The sequence below is a fragment of the Chinchilla lanigera genome, unplaced genomic scaffold (assembly GCF_000276665.1).
Source record: "Chinchilla lanigera isolate Chin_1 unplaced genomic scaffold, ChiLan1.0 scaffold00031, whole genome shotgun sequence".
In the NCBI taxonomy this organism is placed as follows: Eukaryota; Metazoa; Chordata; class Mammalia; order Rodentia; family Chinchillidae; genus Chinchilla; species Chinchilla lanigera.
The window spans coordinates 11713095-11727648 of record NW_004955432.1 but is presented as its reverse complement, the minus strand read 5'-3'; the positions used below and the strand labels follow the sequence as shown (position 1 = coordinate 11727648).

General features: G+C 38.6%; 1 protein-coding gene across 10 annotated transcripts in view; it reads right to left on the bottom strand.

The window, feature by feature from the left end:
• The window catches only part of Ppp1r9a (protein phosphatase 1, regulatory subunit 9A), a 284300-nt gene that overhangs the window by 163920 nt on the left and 105826 nt on the right, over window positions 1–14554 (bottom strand). The window lies entirely within an intron of this gene.

The following is a 14554-nucleotide window of genomic DNA, read 5'->3' as shown; positions in this document are numbered from 1 at the left end:
TCATGTTTTTTGAAACCTTCTGAATTTTTACAATAAAAACATTTATAAACAGCCTGTTAGCGAATAACTGCATTAACGCCTATACTGGGTTGCTTTGTATTGACCTTTTCAAAACACTTAGTAGATTACTCTTAGAACATGGTGGCTACTCAGTGAGTGGAAGTGGAAATATGTGTATAACGTAACAGAAAAACAAATGCAAGTTACTATTTAAAATGTGTGGAGAGCAAATGAAAGATGTATACGGGAAAGCTTTCTAGGGGACAAAGAACAAGGATGTTCTGAAGTAAGTAAGAAGGAACAGGAAAAACACACAAAAGAGGATGCTATTAAGAAACATGACTCAGAATCAACACACTGTGTTTCAAGGCCCCGAAAGCTAGGCCTAAAAATGAAGAAGGCTAGGCTTGAAAACGCAGGGTATGGAGAAAGCAGAAGGTTATTTACCGGCTTATTGATGAATACTACTTTTAAAGAAAATTAATGTGCCCCTGATAAACCAGATGAGAAAAATAAACATGCTAAATATTAACACAGTCATCCAGGAAATACTGGGTAACACTACAGTTAGGTGTTAAATTGTGTCAATAAAAACTGAAATTGGAGATGCTTCTAAGAAAGGATTAATAGGGTATGGAGAGTAGGCATCAGATCCCTCAAACGCCTACACCAAGGACTTTTCCCCAAGTACAACTTGTGTTTTTAGCAATATAATATATTAATTCACCAGTAACTGACTATTTAAGCTGTAATCAGTAACTTGCTTTTACATTCAATAAATATTTTGGAATCTTACAAACCAGGCACTGAAGTATGGTAATGAACAAGATAAATATAGTCCTTGCTTTTATTTTAGGAGAAAAATTAATGAGTAAATAAATATGCGTAAAAATTCAGCTAGATGTGGTGGTGCGCACTCCTGTAATCTCAGCACTCAGGAGGCTGAGCCAGAAGGATTGCTGTCAAGTTAAAGCCAGCCTACGTTACACATTAAGTTAAAAACCAGCCTGAACTATACAGCAAGATTCTGCCTCAAAACAAAACAAAACAAAAAGCATCAAGAAATTCAAATAGCATTGACCTGTGATAAATAAAGGTTGCTGGTGTGTTGGGGGGAAAGGGGGCGCATTTAGGTGGGTGGGCAAGGAAGACCTCACTGATGACACGATACTGTGCCAGACCTGAAAGACAAGTAGTTAAGTGTGTTTGGAGCTGGAGTATCAAAGAGTTTCAGCAGAAGGAAGAGAACATATAAAGGTGTAAGACAAGTATAAACCTACACCAGCTAAAGAAGAGGAAGGAACAAGAGCAGTGTGGACCTTGGGGAAAGTGGCAGTTCTATGGCAGAGGCCCGCAGAGACCAGGATTGAGGACCCATAGGCCTTGTAGTTCACGTAACCACACCCAATAATTTGCCTAGGTCATGACTGGTACTCCTGTTCTTCAGGTACAATTTATGTTACTACTTCTTGTCATTCTCAAGAGAGCTCTGACTAATGCTAAATTAAATGGTCACCCTCGTTTAGAGCAACGTATGGTAAGGATATACAGTTAAAGTCAAAATACAGTGAGAAAGTGACATCAGGGAAAGTGACATACTCTCATAGGATCAGTGTCTCCATTCTAAAGCGTCATGCACCTCCACATGTCATGCAGTTCCGGCTGGCCTCAAGCTCGCAATGATCCTCCTGTCTCAGCCTCCTGAGTGCTGGGATTACAGGCATGTGCCACCACACCCAGCTAACTAGAACACTGATTGTGTGTTTTTAAGATTTCCCTAGCACACGAGGAGGGGAAAGTAAATATTCTTCCTCGGTGTGAGGCTGAAGTTCCACATGCACTCCACTCTTAATTCCCTCTGCTCTGTAAAATAATGACAAGTGCAAACCAACGTCTTACTGATACAAGCAATAACCCATTTTCAGCCCTTTCCCTCAGATTCTACTTGTGAAAACCAATCATTTTGTGTGCCCTTCACATCAACAAGAGAGATCATATCAGGAGCAACACCTGATGAGCAATGATGGAAGAGGGGCAGCCCCCCTGTTTGGGGGCTTAGTCCGTGACGAGTCAGACCAGGGGAGACTAGACGCAAGCAGAGTGTCAGAAAGTGGATGCTAAATCTCAAGAATGCAGAGTAACTATATTAATGCCCTAAACATCGAAGAACTTCTGTGTAAGTTTAAGTTCTATTTCACTGATGTCGAAATTGTACTGGCCCAATTATATTCAACAGAAAAAGAACAAAGAGAAAGTGAAATACTTGAAACATAGATTGCATGATATGCAACTCAACAACTAGCCTATCCTCAGGTGAGCTTCTAGATTCTACAGAAGTATTATTCGCTTTAACGCTTTTAATTTAGCTGTTTGTCAAATAATTAAAAGCCATTAGCGGTCCTTCTCCTATCTTCAGCAAGAAAATACAAGCTCGCTGTCTTTCATGCAAGAGGCAATGCAGCAGTCAAACAGGTTTCTTCAATAAAAATAGGACACTGTCCATCACCAGCAGACAGCACACTCCGACAGACACTAACCAAAGGAATTTCTTCTGTGTACTGATGATTCTACAAATGCAAAGGAGGCAAATAAAACCACTAGACAAATTAAAATCTATTGCGAGCTTCTATGGACTCCGGTGCCTATAGAAAATGTCTCCATGAAGAATTTTCAGAAATGCTCAGCAACACCTTTTCTGGAAAGGAAGTTTTTGTCTCATTTTTATGAACTGCTTTTGCCTTCATTTTCGAGTCAGTCACAAGGGTTGCATTTTCAATCTTTCAGAAAGGATATGACTTCTTTTAAAGCTAACAGAACTTGGGTCAATAGGATGACACTGACTGTGTCGTACTCCAACTATTTCGAGGTAGTGAAATGAAAATGCTTTGATGAAAGCAGAGAGGTGAAAAGGGCCATGCTGAAAGCACGAGGCCATCAAAGCAATATCAGAAAAACTTTGAATCTGAAAGAGAAGTCAGTGAGCAGGGCTCACAGGAAAGATAACATTGTAAATTAGGTGAACAGGCAAGATAAAACTATATGAGAAGTTTTCTAAAAGAAGCTTAACAGAAATAAAGAAGGCAGATCCAAAGGAAAAAGTTATGCATAGCTAAAAATACCACTCAAAGATGTCATCATCAAGGGGGCGTCAAACCAAAGAGCCATTTTCAGCAAAGACTCAAACTTCTCTTCCAAACTACAACAGCCCTGAAAGTGGCTACACGTGTTTTCTAAACCCTGCAATCCTGCGGCAGGAGTCTGGACACTTACTTTCAAAAACACAATTTTACTTGATAGCATATAAACTTTTTGTATCAGCTGACTGGGTATATACGGGGGGTATAATGAACCTAACAGTTACTATGAATCTGGTAACTGTACAAATACATTCAGTTTATTGGATTGCTCTTCATAGATATGGAAAATATCAATACAATATGAGCCATACACAATTAATTCAACCTACAGTCAACACTGGGATTTAGAGAACTTTTAGAATTATCTACCACCCACATTCAGGTTAGGAATCGCTGGTACATTCTCCTTAGAGGTTTTCTGCAAAAGCAGGGCTAATGTAAAGTATGATGTTGGCTCTCATTCATTCCTTATTTTCCTTCATAGCATGCCTCAAACAGGATCTTCTTTCATCATTATTTTTACAGGAAGGTTACGAAGAAATACTTTGTTATACAGCATGTAAGCTGCTCGTATCTGTGTTATAAACTTGTGCAGGAAAAGGATAAATTTTTTAAATGCTAACAGACTTTTAAGAGAAGAAAACTGGAGATTCTTAAATCCACAAGAGAGTCAATCAGAAAACAGGATGGAATTCAGACAAGAAAGGGATAACAAGGCAAAGAAGCAGATGCAATTAAGTTTTAACCTAAAAAGGCATGCCAGTGCAGAAGCCAGAGACTGGGTTATAATCAGAATTAGTGACAAATAATGGGGCAAGTCTAGGACATAAACATTAATTATTTTTGTGCCTGGAAAGGAAGCTCAGTACACTACTCAAAGAGAATGAATTTGGAAGTCAAAAAGACCTGGATTTTAATCTCAACTACACATATTAGCTTTGAACCCCAGGGGAAATAATTCAATCTGTCAAAATCTCCATTTTCACATCTGTAAAAATGAGATTCCCATAGATACCGTCCCACCAAGGGTGTTACAAGGGTCACGTGATATAATATCTAGCTCACCAAGCCCACATAAAGAATCATCATCACCATTACAGTATTGGTCAGCATTGCCTCACCTCATCTTTCCAAAGGAGTGGTAGGTCCCAGTCAAAACCTTGCAGCTGTGAAACAAGGGCCTGAAATTCACCTCATTTGTAATGAAACTCACCGGCTTCCCCTATATCTTGGTTCTTGTTTTTTCTTTTTTGTGTGGTTTTTTTTTTGCTTGTATTCCTTTTCTTGCAGTGTGCCAACAACATTCGCATTTTCCCAAGTCAGAAACCTAAGTGTGACTCTTAATTCCTAATTTCTAACCAACCATTAGATTTGTATTATACCTTGTAACTCACCCTTCAATATCTCTACTTCCTCTACCTGTGTTGTTTTCTTACTTCCAGCCATTATAATTTCTTCTTTGAGCTACTAAGGTAAGTTCCTAACTTGCCCAATTTCTCATTATTGCTTTGTTCCAATTAATATGGCACCAGTTCAGCAAAACAGTCATCCTAGATTTCAATCCAGTTCGTAAGTATCTCTGACATTAAACTCTTTACTTACCGACCAATCTTCTACAATGGAGAGAGGCCATAAACACAACATGAATCTGGTTGTGTAGATGTTCAAAAAATAACAGGGTAACTGCTGAAAATTTTATGTTTTGACATAAATAGTCTCCAGTAATTGGATTTCCAATTTCTTTTCCAGTTTTATCTTCTATTTGTGAACAATGTATGTTCCAGTAATACCAAACCCAAGAGCTCCACAAATATTTTCCCACAATGAGGTAAACTTACTCATGTTATTCCCTTTGGTTGAAATAACTTCCACACTACTATCCAACCCAAAGTCATCACTTAACATCTTGTGTATAAAGGTATCAGTTCTTCCCAACTTCATCTCTAGATCTGACACACTCCGAAAGGTTTGGTTTTGTTTTGGAGTTATCAACGAACTGCTTCTAAAGTTCATTTCTGGCAAGAACCCAGAATAACCAAAATAATATTAAAGGAGAACAATAACACTACCCAACTTCAAGACTTACAGTAAAACTTATAGTAATCAAGATGCCATGCTATTAGTGGAAGAACAGACAGTGGATCAATGGAACGGAATGGGGAACACATTCAGATCCAAGTAAGTATACTCAACTGACATTTTATAAAGGAGCAATACAAGAGTAGAAAGTCAGTCTTTTTAACAAATGGTGCTGAAACAGCTGGTATCACTAGGTTAAAAAAAAAAACGGAGACACAGACCTTATACTCTTCACAAAAATGAGAATACACATCTAAAGGTGACACATAAAAGTGTAAAATACCTACAGGATAACAGAAAATAAAACCTGGATGACCTTAGGTATGGCAGTAACTTTTTAGATACAACATAAGGCACAGATCATGGGAAAAATAACCAATGAATACGCTTCAAATTAAAAACTCCTGCTTTAAAAAGATTACTCTCAAGAAAATGAAAAGCCATAATTGAGAAGGAAATATTTGCAGACACTATATCTAATAAAATACTGTTAGCTAAAGTTAAACACACATGCAATTTTTTTTTCAGTATTAGGGACTAAACCCAGGGCCTTGCCTTCACACCACGTTACATTCCCAGCCCCCTCCCCTTTTTGAAACAGGCTCTCATGAAGTTGCTAAATTGCCCAGGCTGGGCTTGAATTTGTGACCCATTTTCCTCAGCTTCCCACAGTGCTGGGATTACAGACGTGTACCACCATACCTGGCTAAGAAACCTCTTAAAAATCAATAATACAAAAGCACATAACTTGACTGTTAAAACAGAAATGAATGTTTAAAAATTGAACAGACCCCACACCAAAGAAGATATACAGATGGTAAAAAAGTAGAAGAAAAGATGCTCCACATCGTATGTCATCAGGAAACGCAAATGAAACAATATGATACCACTATACGACACATGTAACCGTGGCCAAGAGCCAAAATACTGACACTACCAAATGCTTTTGAGCAATAGCAACTCTCACTCATTGCTGGTAGAGCCACTCAGGAAGAGTATTTGGCAGTTTCTTACAAAACTAAATATACTGTTGCCATATGATCCAGCAATCATGCTCCTTGTTTATACAAATGAACTGAAATGTCATATATACACAAAAATCTGCACATGGAGGTTTATATCAGCTTTATGCATAACTGCCAAAACTTGAAAGCAACCAGGATGTTCTTCCATAGGTAAATGATAAAAAGGGATACACCCAGACAAGAGAATGTTAATCTAAATAAGAAATGAGCTACCCAGCCGCAAAAACACAGGAAGAAAACTTACACACATATGTGATTCCAACTCTGAAGCACCATGGAAAAGGCAGAAAAGGGGACACTGAAAGGATCAATGGTTACAGACGGTTAAGGGAAGGAAGGAAAGAATAGAATACGGAGGATCTATAGGGCAGTGAACTACTCTATACAACAGTGTCAGGGTAGATACAGGTCATTTGCACCTTTGTCCTAGTCCACAGACAGAATGTACACCACCAAGAGAAAACCCTAATATCCACTACTGACCTTGGATCTTCATGAATCTGTGTAGTTTCACCAATTGTAAAAAATAAAGTACAAGTGTCACTCTGATGCAGGACACTGATTGTCGGGCAAACTGAGGTAAGCAGAGATGTGCAGTAGAGGATATAAGATTACAGGTATGTGCCACTACGCCTGGCAACCCTATTTATTTTAAAACTCTACCAATCAGACAATTTTTATGGGTTACAACATAAGAAGCCACAGAGTAGGAATTGTCTCTACTCTTTGCTCACTTTTGCTAAGATTCTAAAACTGCTGCAAAAACATAGCCTATTAAAATTTAAAAAAGAAATGATTCTTTTCCAACAAGCCCTTCCCAAATTAGTGGCTCATCACCTGGAAACAGAAATTGACGCTGCTTCCCCAAAATAAATAAATTAGAATGACTCCATTTGGTCTTAATCCCTAAAATTAAAAAAACAATAATTTCTAAGGTTCAGAACGGACTGTAAGTTTAATTCCACATGTAGCCTTCTGTATCCTCCGGTTAGGTCTCTTTCCAGCAAGGTCTGGGCTTGAGATGATATATCCAAGCATGAAATGGTCACATGTAAGCCCAGAGTTTGACAACCGGACCAGGTTTATCCTCGTGCTGGTTGGTTTGTTTTATTTTTTCTGGGTTTATCTGCCAACTGTTCAAAGCACTGTAGGACCCAATTTAGAACGGCATGATTGAAGTTTACTTTTAGTATTTGTAAATTTGTAGAAAGGCTGCATTTTAAGTAACTAATATTCTTACATCAATAAAATAAAATAATTAAAAAGTAGCTGATGCAGTTAAAAAAAAAACTGTATACTTTCATTTCTCTAGAACCTCTTTTTTTAACTTTTCAAACTACATTCTTTTCCACAATGATGACAGGATAATACCTTTATTATTTTATTTATCACACAGCACTGATCTTTCACAACCAAGTTCTTCAATTGGCTCTTTGAGAATACGAACAACATTATTTATTTATTTATTTATTTATTTATTTATTTATTTATTTTTATTTCATTTCACAGTAAGACAGGGTCTTACTGTGCAGTTCAGGCCAGCCCTGAGCTCACTTTGTAGCCCAGGCTGGTCTTAAACTCCCAATGATCCTCCTACCTCAGCCTCCGGAGTGCTGGGATTACAGGTATGTGCCACTATGCCTGGCAACCCTATTTATTTTAAAACTCTACCAATCAGACAATTTTTATGGGTTACAACATAAGAAGCCATAAATATATGACATATATATTATATAAGCCATAAATTACATTTAATAGAGGCAAACAAGAAAAATGCTCCTAAATTGTTATCATCTTAGTCATCAAGAAATAAATGTTAATATTTGTATTACAGACAGTATTACAGTTTATATATCACCATTTAATGTACATTTTGCTTTAAGCAAAATTAGATGAGAAATTAAAAATAAATGAAGTCCTTTTTATTCTATAAACAGCTATTTCTTTTAAAAATAAATATTCAACCTGGGAAAACATAATTGAAGTATTATTCTAGTTTAATCATATAAATAAAAGTATATTCTATGTAAAGAAGAACAAGAAGTATTTCTTAAGCAGCATGTCTTTTGTACTGAGAGTTTGCTCTATCTGGCCAACAGCGTACTTTTTTAATAAACCTTCAACCACTTTCCATAGATTGCTTCCAACTTCAAAGCCCTCATAGAATCATCAGCCCCAACAATGTGTTTCTCAATGCAGACCGTCACGTGATCCCCACTGAATTCATCTCCACAGCTCGCAAATGCCACTGCAAACCTACACAGAAAACTTAGGGAGGTTAACACAACCTGGTGAGGCAGAGAAAACCCCTCACAAGCTCCCCAGTTTCAGCACAGGTAGCCTAAAAGAAAGTACATTCCGAATGGACTCTGGGTCTCAGCCAGCACCTGGGCAAGAGCACTCAACTATATTTACCACAAAACAGGACTGGGGACATTCTTTACTGTGAAGAAACAATGAACTCATTTAAAATAGGAGAACTGAAGCTTTTACTGCTCAAGAAATACACTTTTTAAAAAAAAAAAAAGGTTTACAATGAGTTCAACAAAGATAATTAAGGGGAAGTTGTCACTGAAGACCGAAACTGTCGCTGAAGACTGGGGGCTCTCTATAATTGACATAGAACACAAATAAAAATGTACTTTAAAATATGTGTTCCCCAAAACCCACTTAGCAGTTCCTACTGATATAATTTACTCATGTATACTACAGCAGTAAAAAGCCATCAATCACAATGCAAGGTGATGGCATTGTGACTTTAATCTTGGGGTTAGAACCACCATAATCCCCACAAAGGTAAATGTGAGGTAGCTCCTGGCTGTGTTCAGCCTTAGTGTGTGTAACAGAGCACCTGGAGGGTTCTAACGGGTCCCTCTCCGCTCCCCTCAGTCACACCACTGTGGAAATCCACACATCTAGGAGAGGCGCCAGCACAACTGAGACATACAAAAGGCTTTCAATTACAAATACCATAGTACATTTGACTCAGTGATCACAGGTGGCTGCAGGTCGCTGGTTTTCTGAGATGTAGCCAGGAAAGCAGACTTTATCACCCAAAGTGGATATAAACATTAGAGAATAATTTTGAAGAAATTTTGCTTTTTGTTTGAGGATCTGTGGGCTTTTAATGCTGGTCTAATTTAGTTGAAGGCTAAAGAATTTTATAAACAAGCAATTGAAAACTGTTTGGAAAAGAAGAAACTGAGAAGCCAGTAGCATTACTTCTTGGCCTTTCAGCTAAGATCAAGAGGAGAAGTCGGTCGCAAATGAAAAGCAGCTGGTGTCACATACACTGAGATCCACGCCAGAGAGCACCATCTGGACTCAAGCCAACTGTATTGCCCAGTCAGGCTCTGCACTTTCTCTACAAAAAAATCTTCCACAATCTGTGTGTGAAGAAGGAATTTAAACACAACAGAAGAGAAAAAGAAATACTTCATACAGTGTTTCATGAGCAGATGTCATAAAGTAGCAGCAGTGTCTAGAAGGCCATCAGGACATTGCCTTTAGGAAAGACAGATGTAGCCAGGCATGGTAGCACATGCCTGTAATCCAAGCACTTGGGAGGCAGAGACAGGAGGACTGCCTCAAGTTTGAGACCAGGCTGGGATATACAATGAGGTCAAGGCCAGCCTGAACTGAATATGAAACCCTCTCTCAAAAAACAAACAAATAAAAAATAGATGTAAGAGAATTCCACAGCCTCCTCTGGTAGCCTAAGACAGTACTCAACAGTCCCTTTAGTTCAAAAAGTGTAATTAGTCTCCGTTGCTCCAATCTGAACCCAGTTTCCCCATTTGATTTTTGAGAAGAGAAGTCATAATTCTTATCAGTATGCTTCATACACCTGAAGGGGTTAGGAGGAAACAATCCTCGGACTGAATTCTATGAAGACAACGCCCCAAGCTTTTGCAGTGCCATCCGTAGTGCCTACGTTATACTACATTCTTTTCATTGTTTCTGTTGCTCCTTATTGATCCTCTCGAATTCTGCCGCCTCCTTCTAACCCAAACCCATTCCATTAAGAAAAATTAATGCAAATTAATGCAGAAGTAATCCACTGCACAGTCCTTTTACTTTTCCATCCATTTTCACATTCATTTTCCTCCTTTAGACTCAACAGAACCTTTCTAATTAACAAGAGAAAATACACAGTGTCATCTTGTAACAACAAGAGCAGAAGCAAAATGCCCATATTTTTATTTAGACCGCAATTATTTACATACAGTAGAGGAAAAAGAATAAGAGCAACAGTTAAGCTGAAAGAGAAGAAAATGGAGAGAATGCAGGTCAGGTAGTCCCAACCTGTGAGGAAATACGAGGTAGTAATGGTGGATAAAGTGTGATTTCAAGACTGCAAGAGAGACAAGGCAGTTCAGAACTCGTGGGGAAATGAACCACAGCACACCCCTCACCTAGCCTAAGGCTGCCTTTGAATCTGCTCCTTTTCAAAGTTAGAAACAAAATCCCTGATGTGCTGTTTTTCTTCTGTGATAGGGAGAATTTAAACCTTGGTCAAGCTAAAGAGTGATTCGCTTACTCTTACCTCTGAACTACTGTAAAAGCTAAAGTGGGGGCTGGGGATTTAGCTCAGTGTCACAGCGCCTGCCCGGCAAGTGCAAGGTCATGAGTTCCATTCCTGGTACAGGGGAAAAAAAGAAGCTAAAGCAAATTAGTGAATGAGAGGCTGAGGTATTTTAAGACAGAAGTAGGGAGATTTATTAAGATGCAAAGAATTGGGAATGGTAAACAAATGACTTGGGGCAGCCAGCTGAAGGTAGCAAGTTAAGCACAGGTTTAGAAGTTATGTTTGAATAGTTCGTTATCAGAGGAATACACCACATTTCTGTCCATTTGCGACGTATGTTGTCACATGTGCATGTTAGACATTACCGAACCACATACAGAGCACAAGCACAGGTGGGTAGTGGAGTGTGCCTACTTTTTCTCAGCACAGTTACTCAAGGCAGAGCTAAGCCCTACCACTCTGCCAGTATTATCCTAATGAGGCACCACTAATTATTTCAGAGTACACACATACCTAAAGTGGAAGAAAGCCCATGAGAATTAAAGCCTCTCTAGAATTTAATTTGAAAGCTCACTCCCTTAAGTAATGTTAATAATACGGTTTTTGAAAAAGCGAAGAAAAGAATTAATTGAGCTCTAGTAATCGTACTCTATTAATGGTACTATTGATTGTACAGAAGCTGAATTTCCGTATTTCTTACCTACACAGGAAAAAGACCCCAAAAATATGATTCTAAGTTAGCAGTTTCGTGTAGGGAACAGAAGAACTAAAACCTGCCTTAAAGGAATGTCAGGGCTTAGCAGACAGTGCAAAGGATGGCACCTGGGCGAGCTGAGCGCTCTGAACTAGGACACTGCAGGGCCTCAGCAGCAGCTGCAGACCGCACTTCTCCCTAGCCTTCTGCCTCCTCTCTTGCCTTTTTTTTTTCCCCCTCAGAATACCAAGGGAGAAGCTTTCTTTGAAGTTCCCTTATCTGCCTAAAGACAGAACCCCCAGAAGATAATTCCTAATTGCTTCCCAAGGAAGTTTACCAACCAGGGGAGATTACCGGTGTATCAAGAGACATTAGGGTAACAGTACAGACTGCCACAGGCCACCAGCGATTCTTCTGAAGGCTGCTCCAGACAGCTTTCCTTATTTGAGACTCCATCTGTAAAATCTGACGGCTCTATTGACCCCTACGCCTCCCTCATCTCCCCAGCCAGTCACCTCCTCCAACAGAACCACCTCACCGTTCCCTTCAGTGGCCTCCTTCTCTGAATCTATTTTGTGGAGCTCCTATGCATACGTGCATAATTAAAGTGGTTTTGTTTCTGTTGATCTGTCTACTGTTGGTTTATTCCCCAGAATCAATGATTCAATTTTCAGAGGGTATAAAATTTTCTCTCCAAAAAGGAATTTTTTCGGCAAAAATAGTATTTTTATGTACCAGTAAATATAGTAATTCCAAAATTACAGTTAGTAAACTAAATTCTTTATTTCAACATGTACATTATTTCAAAATGGGATTTATTTCTACATGATGGTAAAGGTATTTTCTGTTTGCAGCTTGGCATTTTTGTTGTGATCATGAAAATAGCATTAAATAACCTACTAGCTGAATTGAATACAGAAGTTTTTACTTTAGATCAAAACATCACAAGTTCCACTAAAGACTCATGAAGAACACGTACAAAGTGCAATACCTGAACCTTATATAATAAAGAAAAGTAACCATCGTCTAAAATGTGAGCAAAGCAGAGCACAGGAATTATTCTTCAATGCATCATAACTGAAACAAGGCTTTACCAACATTCGACACCCTGATACAAAAACAGGATGATAAGATATAGATTTCAGCAGTTTCCAACTGGAATGAGGGAAAGGAGAAAGGAAAGAATGAATGAAGGGAAAATAATATATATACGCACAAGATAGCTAAGGTCACTGTACTACTGATTTCTGTTGGTTTATTGAAAGGAACAGTTAGTGCTTAATTTTTTGACCAATTTTGCATGGTTATATCTGTTAATCTGAACAACTACTTTGAACATAACTACGCAATATAACAACCACTGCTGAACTCCTATCATCTTGTTTTGAAATTCTGTATTGTTTTTAACGTTAATTTTTATTCCTTTTAAAATAAAAAATATAAATTTGATCTAAAAGTTGTCATACTAAAGAGACCAGCCCTCTGACTCTTGAAATGGAGCGTATCAGTTTCAAGAAGAAGTAGCGTAAGTAGGAATTTCAAAAGGCTCTTTAAGCCAAAATTTCAGAAAATAACCCATTTACTGCACATGACACATTTCTATCGTGGATTCTCTAAACACTTCTTCCTCCATTTCCTCAATACATATGATATAATCTTAAAGTTTAATCTGTAAGCATAGGTATGCTTCACACACAGCTGGACTAAGAACTCCCTTGGGAAGCAAAAGCTCACCTAACTACCTGCTCTAACGATCCATGTGAGACTGTTACCCACAAGCCCAGCCAGATAGGCCTGGAAGTACAGCCAGGCCCCGGCGGGTGTCGGGACCCTCTGCCTCCAGTGACCGAACACTAGTCTTCTGATCCTACATATGTCCTACATCACCTGCCATGTATTTACCCCTAACTATATCAAGGGGTTACAGAAAGAATTGTAACTGCTACTCGCACCACCCAGGGTGAGTGGTGAGCCTCTCAAAGTGGGCCAGCAGCTCAGGTCCTGGACGTCTCCCTGAAAGCAATGTATTTTAACTCACTGTAATAGACTGACATGTAATAGATCGTACAATAATCTATAGTTAACAGGTTTAAAGTGTCATAAATCACTTCAGAGTGATATAGTACTCCAGAAGAATGTGACTTATTTATTCCTATTTCACTGAGACAAGAGATTTAAGCCATAGAAATTGCAAATAAACAATGAACCAGCCACAGCTTTAGCAACAGTAATGTTACCAAGCACACCTTCATATTTTAGAGTCACAATTAGATAAATATAAGTATGTCTTACAGAGGCGATAGAAAAGTAGCACAAAATATTCAGAAGAAGTGAAAATACATTATTCTTCTCACATGTGCCAAGTGATCCTACACTCATGTTGTCAACATGAAATATGACTGTAAATGAAATATAACAGAGCTCTCTGGGAGACTTTAAATTCTGCCAATGTAAGTTTCCAGGAACATGACTAAAATCTTTTTTTCTCCTGAGGTTAAGAGCAGAAGGGTTTTTCCTCCTATTTTTCTGCATGATCAAGTCTTTGCAGATTACAAACAGACACGGGGGATTACTCTGAAAATCTTGGAGAAGAAATCAGCATCTTGAGACCTGTCTACTAATGTCTGTCATGACCTCATCCGCAGCTGGCCTTCTGTCCACGCGTACTACTCTGAGATGACCTCGGTTATGATGTATTTCCCTCCTGTTCCCATCCCCATTCCTCGAATCCCAGCATTTCCCAAAATGCGCTCTGCAAGACCTTAGAGATCCGGAACACATTTCTGTCAAGTAAGTTTGGAAAATATTTCCATCAAATAAGTTTGGAAAATATTTCATGCAATATTTCCTCTCGGAAATAAAAAAAAAAAAAATTAGGGCAAAACATGAAGGTCCTTGAAAGACAGGCTGAAGCGCAACATTTTATTGCACTGGCCAAGAGAGAACGACAGAAGGATTTAAGCAAACGATAGTAAAGGACGGGGGTATTAATCTCCTTCATGAGGAATACAAGGATGTTGAGAAAATGGTATGGGGGTGATTATCAAAATAATCACGAAGACAAGCCAAGCTTGAAGCAGGAACTGCAGAA